Raw genomic sequence first — 8,195 nt, forward strand, 5'->3', positions numbered from 1 at the left:
CAATAACAAAACAAATGTACTCGTTAATACAAAGCAAAAACATAACACACTGATACATAACATAAATCAGTTATTGATGTTACAGAATGGCGCTTACAGCATGACACGCTTCGTGCTTTACAGGGTCCTAAAGGCATTCTGACTTTAAACTCAGCGTCTATTTTCAGGGGGTAAACGTTTCTGCTGTTTTTGTCTTTGTGTTGATGAGCAATTCCTTATGGTAATTGCATTATAACTTTCCATTTTACCTTCACAAGTCAATAGTTGTAAATGCTTTTGAAGTGGTCACTGTAGACTTCTGCTACCTCTGAAACCTCCCAACAGACGGATAGCTCTCCCTCTCAGGAGAGAGCTGTGTACGTGAAGGGGTGGAGTGATGTAGGGCGCACCTTATAATCCGGTGCGCCTTATATGGGGACAAAGACGCGCATAGACACCTTAATTCATGGTGCGCCTTATAATCCGGTGTGCCTTATGATCCGAAAATACGGTATTAAATATAACATTCAGTTACAGTAATTAGTGAGCACTGTACCTATGCAAGTGTCTATTTATATTTCCACATTTTTAAAATCCTAAAAGATAAAATCCTTCATTAAAAGCTTTCAGGGATTTACAGTTTCAAGCATTTATCCAAGGTAAACAAAACTGCACAAAGGTTGGCATTTCACCAGCTGAGCCAACATCTATGCTGCTGCCTGTGTCTCCCCAGCAGAAAAGGTAAGAAGGTAAAGAGATCTTCTGTAAAAACATTAGCTTTCTAGGCCAGCACAATTTCAAAGCACCTAAGGGAGCCAAATTTATAATTTTAGAAACTCAATTTCTTGCTAAAGCAGAGGTATTCATTGCTCCTACAGCACCAGACGGGATTTGTTAAGAGAGTCTGTGAGGTTTTCCAGCGCTGTGGGAGGCCACTGCATTGGGTATGGCACGGAGCAACAGATCAGTAAAAGAGAGGGGGAGAAGTTGGCTGTGAAGCAAATGGCGCAGCAGGGTGTTTAAGAGCAAACTGGAAGGCATAATGACCATGCTGCTACCCACAGAGAGCCAATTGTGTGTCTGGAGCCAGTGCTGCTGTCACTTGGGCTGAAGTGGATGCGATGGCTAACGTGGGCTCCTTCGCTTAGATTTGTGACACTGTGTCCTGAAAAACCTCTGACTTTACATCCACAGCAGATTTACGTTCCGAAGCAGTGGAGGCATATTTACAGTGCCTTGCAAAGGAATTCAAACTCCTGCACAGTTTCCACGGTTTGGCACACTAGGCCTAATGTATTCTAATGGAACTGGATATAATAAACAAACTCAAGTCGAAGTAAAATTATGCAGTAAAAAAAGTCTGAAAACTGTGATTTACATTTAGATTTATTTGTCCTTTTAATCTGATACCTCTAAAAAGAACAAAGGGCAACCAACCTCAACTGCTAGCAGAGGTTACCCAATTAGCAAATAGAAATAATTTGCGAACAAAGAGATAAAGTTGCTGAAAGGTTTTAAACACGGTTAGATTATGAAACAATCTCTCAAGTTTTTATAATTATCTTCCTTTTAAACTGACAGGCCTATTAGAGGAGCAACCAAGAGGTCCATGTTAACTCTGGAGAAGCTGCAGAGATCATAACTCCAGTTTACAGTTCAAGACAAGTGTAGGGGATCTCTATGAATATGTGGAAGAATGTGCTCTGTCAAACATTAGGAATACCTGTAAAAAAGCTAGGTCTGGTGAAAAACGATCACTGCTCATCCCCCTGGACAAATGTTCTCCATAGTGAAATGGCGGTGAGTGACAGCATTGCGCTGTGGGGGATGCTTTTCTTCAGCAGAGACAGGAAACCTGGTTAGAGTGAATGGGAGAACAGATAGAGCTAAACACAGGACGAATGGCCTAGTCAAAGTACAGACCTAAATCAAATCAGCATTTTGTGACACTACATGAAAACTGATTTTTACTGATGCACTCCATCAAATCGGACATAGCTTGAGCTAATTTGTGAAGAAGAATGTGCAAAAATCTCAGTCCATATATCCGCAAAGCCTGTTGAGACATACGTAGCTTTGGTCGCCACGCAGTCTTCTGCCTCAGAGTTGTGTTCAAGGTCTGATCACACAGTTTATGTTATGATTCCATTACCATGGATCGCAAGAGCACATTTTCCATATTAAAAAGCAAAGTTGTGTAATTAAGCCTTAGTGGAGGGTAAGCCGCAGTTTAGAGGTATTACATTTTTTTTATTGTTACAAAAAGCACACTGACCGTATAGATGTGCCAGAACAGAGGTGTGAGTTAAGTAAAAAGGAGCCCAGTTTCTCATATAATTGCCACACATATAATAAGCACAGTTACACTGTAAAAACTGAACTATAGTCATAAAATTTTGTGGGTTTCTTTTCATCCTTTTCTGTGCCCTAATGTCTCCTGCTGCCACAGAGCTCACTCCATTTCCCCCTTTAATGAACTCCTCCTTTCCCTCACCTGTGATAATAAGTTTTCTCCGGGCAGCTGACATGTGGATGGCAAGGAGGTGGCATGAAATGACTGTTTGATGATGGATTTGTCCATTAAAGCTAGCTGAACAAGAACCTGTGGAGTTCTTCTGGCTCTCTGTCTCTATGCTGGATATGCCTCTCCTCCCTTGTCTGTCTTTTTCTCGCTCTCTTTAAAACAGTCACGCAATACCACGCATGGAAATTTCCACCCCATATTTCCCCCTGCATGTAGGGGAACAGCTGTGACATTTGAAGGCTTTTAGCAAGAATATTACCTTTTAAGCAAACACGAGTGATGTTATTGTTAAAACAGTGCGTCATTACAGGTTTGTATGAGCACTTTGTAACAGAATGCTCTCTTAGTCACCGAGCCCGCTCTAAAACCCAACACCTGTTACTAAAAGCCCACATGTTTTATAATTTCTCATTGCTTCTTTAGTGTCTTATAGCTTTGCTGCTGCAAATCCTTCAATGGGCTCTGAGGAAATAGTCCCAGCAAGAACATGCATATAGGAGCATGAAGCACAGAGAGCGAACTGTTCCCATGCTGCACGCCAGGGTCACAGCTGAGACACTCCGATGAAGTCATTTGTTTTCAATGGGCGGAAAGTGTAGCTTAGTCAAGCTCCTCTGCAACATCAGCGTGCCGCTTCACATCGGGATGCTTGGGTCGGAGGTCAGACGGCGATGAATACAGAGGTTGCATCAAAATGTAGCTTTATTAGAACTAACTACAATCGCACCATTTATTTGAGATTTCCCAGCTGTCTTCTTTTTTCTTGCCTCTGATGTCGCACCAAGTCGTTTAAAATTCAGCCCCAAGTCCCAGTCGAAAACTACGCAACAGTTCCTGAAATCAATGCCATGCATGTGCATGAAACCTCTGCAGATTGTAAATACAATAGAAAGTAACACACACATTACATTTCATGGTCTACACTGGTACAATAATTGTGGGCCACATCCAACTCACTAAACAGTGACGTTAAAATCCTTTTAGCTTTCAAGGTTTTAGCAGCAATACCCTGAAATTACAAACCTTATATAAATAAAGTGCAGCTTCAAAGTTATAAAGTATAAATGCAGACTTTTGTTAGTTGTGTAAGGCTAAAACATAAAATAATATGTTTTACAGTTTAACCACTATTGCAACTGTTACTCTACCGGATTTGCCTTGGCCAAATTTTTTTCTGAATAAACATTCAAAACACCACGAAAAACCCTTTTGAAAACTTAGGAAATGCATCAGATTTTATAGATCCACATCTTCACTATAACTGCTGCTAATTTGTAGTGAATCAGTTGAAACATATTTTGGCACAATTTAGCCAAATGGGCCAAAGTGTGCCAAATGTGTTTATTTACCTCATGAAATGGAACAGGGTAAAATAAAACAGCTGTTTTCCATTGTAGGACTCTTTCTGCAAATTAAATTTTCTTTGCTCAACCCATTTACCCCTTGTATCATCAAAATGTACCATTGTGCATGGCATTATATCAATAATGCACAAAGCATAAGATCAACTGTGCATGGAAATGATCTCCTCAGATAGGGCATTATAAAGAAGACCTTTACAAAACCTAAATGGGGGGGTCTCTCTGGTTTCAGGTGATGTTAGACATGTGTGCTTTCAGCCAGTAGCTGTGTGTTTTATGTTGTGCTTTTTCCTAAACGTCTGCCATGTTTAGAGGGCCTTAAAATTTCCTCATGTATGTTTAAATAGCTGTAAAACCACACGTTTTACACGCCCCCCCAGCCCCCCCATCCCCCCCCCCACCCCCCACCCCCCACCCCTGCCCCGCTGCAAAAAAAGGAAAAAAAAACATTGGGTAATTGCTTTGGAAACATTAAAGCCTCCTCTTGCAAGCCAATTTGGGTAAAAAGCAGTGTTTTACATTGTTTAGAGGCAGAGTTTAAACACCTGCATCAACTGGGCCCACATGTGGGCCTGTCAAGCTTAATTATTTTAAAGATGTCTATATTTGTTTTACTTGATTCTTTCATGTGTCAAAGGACTAACAGAACAATAAACACACACATACTTTAAAGGAGCTAAATTTTTCTGAGGTTTTGGGCATGTAATATGATCTGTTGTGCACTGATGAGACCGTGTGAATATCAAAACTGAATACCAAAGGACCTGCTCAGGGACTGCTCAGCTTTGTTGCCTTGCTAAAAAACGTTCAGATCAGAAAACGGGCTATCTTTCTACATAGGTTGTCTTTCTATGTAATTCATATTCTCCAATCAGAGCACACCACCAAGCAGGTAGCCTTCCCTTTTCCTGCTCCCCACCTACCCCCAGCTGATGCATGTGAGTCACACCAGCATGTCTGACTGCTCCACTCCAGAGGAGGAGGAGGAAGCAGACGGGAGCCTCAGAGCAGCCTTCCTGTATCGGCTTGAACAGCAGGCAGTCTCCGCAGAATCCACGGAGGGTGAATATCAGATATTCAACGGTTATTGTAACGCAGAAGGTCTGGAGATGTTACGTTGGTGTAGCTTGTAGGTCCTGAATAGGGGATGGAAAGAGGCAGTGTCAAGTGTCAAGGGGACTCTGGGCCTTGTTGATAAGGCTGGTAGCGGATGGTAAGAAACTGTTCTTGTGGTGTGAGGTTTTGGTCCTGATGGACCGCAGCCTCCTGCCAGAGGGAAGTGACTGAAATAGTCTGTGACTGGGGTGCGAGGGATCAGCCACAATCTTACCTGCCCGCCTCAGAGTCCTGGAGGCGTACAGGTCCTGGAGAGATGGAAGATTGCAGCCAATCACCTTCTTTGCAGACCGGATGACACGCTGCAGTCTGCTCTTTTCCTTAGCGGTGGCACCAGCGTACCAGATGGTGATGGAGGAGGTGAGGAGTAGAAGTGCACCATCATTGTCCTTGGCAGGTTGAATTTCTTCAGCTGCCGCAGGAAGTACATCCTCTGCTGGGCTTTCTTGGTGGGGGAGTTGATGTTCAGCTCCCACTTTAGGTCCTGGGAGATGATAGTTCCCAGGAAGCAGAAAGACTCCACAGTGTCGATGGTGGAGTCACAGAGAGTGATGGGGGTAGCTGGGGCTGAGTTCTTCCTGAAGTCCACAACCAACTCCACTGTTTTTACAGCGTTGAGCTCCAGGTTGTTCTCCCTGCGCCGGGTCACCAGATGGTCAGCCTCCCACCTGTAGGCGGACTCGTCACCATCAGAGATAAGTCCGATGAGGGTGGTGTCATCCTCAAACTTCAGAAGCTTGACAGACTGATGACTGGAGGTGCAGCTGTTGGTGTACAGGGAGAAGAGAAGAGGAGAAAGAACACAGCTCAGGGGGGAACCAGAGCTGATGAGCTGTGAGTCGGAGAAATGTTTTCCCAGCTTCACGTGCTGCTTCCTGTCAGACAGGAAGTCTGTAATCCACCTGCAGGTGGAGTCGGGCACATTCAGCTGGGAGAGCTTCTCCTGAAGCAGAGCTGGGATGATTGTGTTGAAGGCAGAGCTGAAATCCACAAACAGGATCCTGGCCTAGGTACCTACGGAATCCAGGTGCTGGAGGACGTAGTGAAGGGCCAAGTCTGCAGACCTGTTGGCTCTGTAGGCAAACTGTAAGGGGTCCAGGAGGGGGTCAGTGATATCTTTCAAGTGTGAAAGCACAAAGGACTTCATAACCACAGAGGTCATTAAGTCCTGTGGACTTTTGCTTCTTGGGAACAGGGATAATAGGGGAAAATTTGAATCAGGTTGCCATGTGACATGTCACCAGTGAGGTGTTAGAAATGTCTGTGAACACTGGAGACAGCTGCACAGTGCTTCAAGGTGGATGGAGAGACAGAATCTGGTCCAGCAGCTTTCCGGTGGTTCTGTCTTCTGAAGAGTTTGTTAACCTACATAACAGACAGTTTTTCTAGATTAAGTAGGATTCCTCTAGATGCACATAGCACCGTTTTCTCTCCAATTTCCTAATGTTGTGCTTTAAAAGAAGCAGCTCTAAATTAAACCAGGTAGCCAGCTTCCTATAAATAATTACCTTCTTTTTCAAGAGGGCTATGTTGTCTAATGCAAAATGTGAGGAGGAAGTGACACCATAAACAAAGGCATTCATTTTTGAATGGGAAGAAATAACATTGCTGCCATCTGCTGGACATTTCTGTGATACTCAGGAAATTAAAAGAGGGACAGACTCTTTAAAGTTTGATACCACATTATCCGATAAAGATCCTTAATGAAACCTTCTTTTGGGGGTGCAGAACTCATTTAAATTGAACTCAAAGGTTATTTAAATGATCAGATATGACAGGGTTGTGAGGAAATACTTGTAATTCTTCACAATCATGGCCATATGTCACCACAAGATCCAATGTATAAAGACAGGAATGGATTGGTTTATGCAAATTTTCAAGAATACCAACTGAATCCATGATAGTATTAAAGGCTACATTAAGGTTATCACATTCAATGTCAACATGAATGTTAAAATCCACTATAATAACCTTATCAGTGTTTAACACTAAATCAGATAAGAAGTCTGAGAACTGATCTAAAAATGAAAAGTTAGGCCTTATTGGACGATACAAAACAACCAACATAAGAGGTTTCATTGCTTTGCAGTTTGAATGAGGGAAACTAAGGGTTAAATGTACAGCAGAATTGTAGTTATTAATAGGCCTGGGACTAATTAATAAATCAGACTGAAAGATGGTTGCTACTCCTCCTACTCGTCCCGTTGTTCTGGGAATGTGGAATTTTACATAATTATAGGGAGTTGACTCATTTATACTAACATAGTCTTCTTGCAGCCAGGTTTCTGTGAGATAAAATCAATCAATCTGATTATCAGAAATCCATTAATCAACAGTCTTCTTTGGAGAGAGAGACCTTATATTTAATAAACCACATTAATTGTCACTGTACAAATAATTTCATATATAAATCATGAAATGGTTTATACAGTGATGTCATGGCACCTCTAACTTACATTAAATCAGTACCACTGTATGTTGGTGTTATTCGAATATGGGAGGGAGACAAGACACTGGAGGGCTCAAGAAGCTCAGTAAAACTCCATGAACCTTCTTGCTGCCATGCTGGCATGCTGCTTACCCCAAGTTTATACGAACAACAATAAAGTGCACTTCTGTAAAACACAATTGAGCATGGACAGTAAATAAAACATGTGGAGCACATGTTTTTAACTGGAAATTCCAGACTTTCATATAAAAATGAACTGGACATTTCAGTAAATACTCACATTCTATAAATAGCAGGAACTTCCTTTTTTCCATTTACAAAGTCAAGAAATACATGCTAATAGGTTGTTTTTTGGGTATAGAATTGTGTGTTAAAGATACTGAAACATATTTCACATCTTACAACATCTGACTATGGGAGGGTGCTTTTTTGTTTATACATGAAAAACCTTTCCTTCTTAAGTTGAATAAATGTCACAATGCCAGTCAGCTGGTATGGACACGCTCTTTGATGCTTATTCACTAAAACTGGATACATTTAGCCGTTGGGACTTGGAGGAAGGGTGCAACTTGTTTTTTGTGTCTTGCCAAAAGCAAGTCATGCCATGTTTAACTTTGACTGTTAAATTCAATGAAATCATAGACCATTATGCAATATAAAGTAATGCAATATTTACAGGACATTTACTGGGCTAAAGCTTGGATAGGAAGTAATGGGTGCTTATGAACTGGGGGTGGAGAGCTGAGTAAATGCAGGAGGACACAAG

Source organism: Fundulus heteroclitus, chromosome 13 (genome assembly GCF_011125445.2).
Source record: "Fundulus heteroclitus isolate FHET01 chromosome 13, MU-UCD_Fhet_4.1, whole genome shotgun sequence".
Classification (NCBI taxonomy): domain Eukaryota; kingdom Metazoa; phylum Chordata; class Actinopteri; order Cyprinodontiformes; family Fundulidae; genus Fundulus; species Fundulus heteroclitus.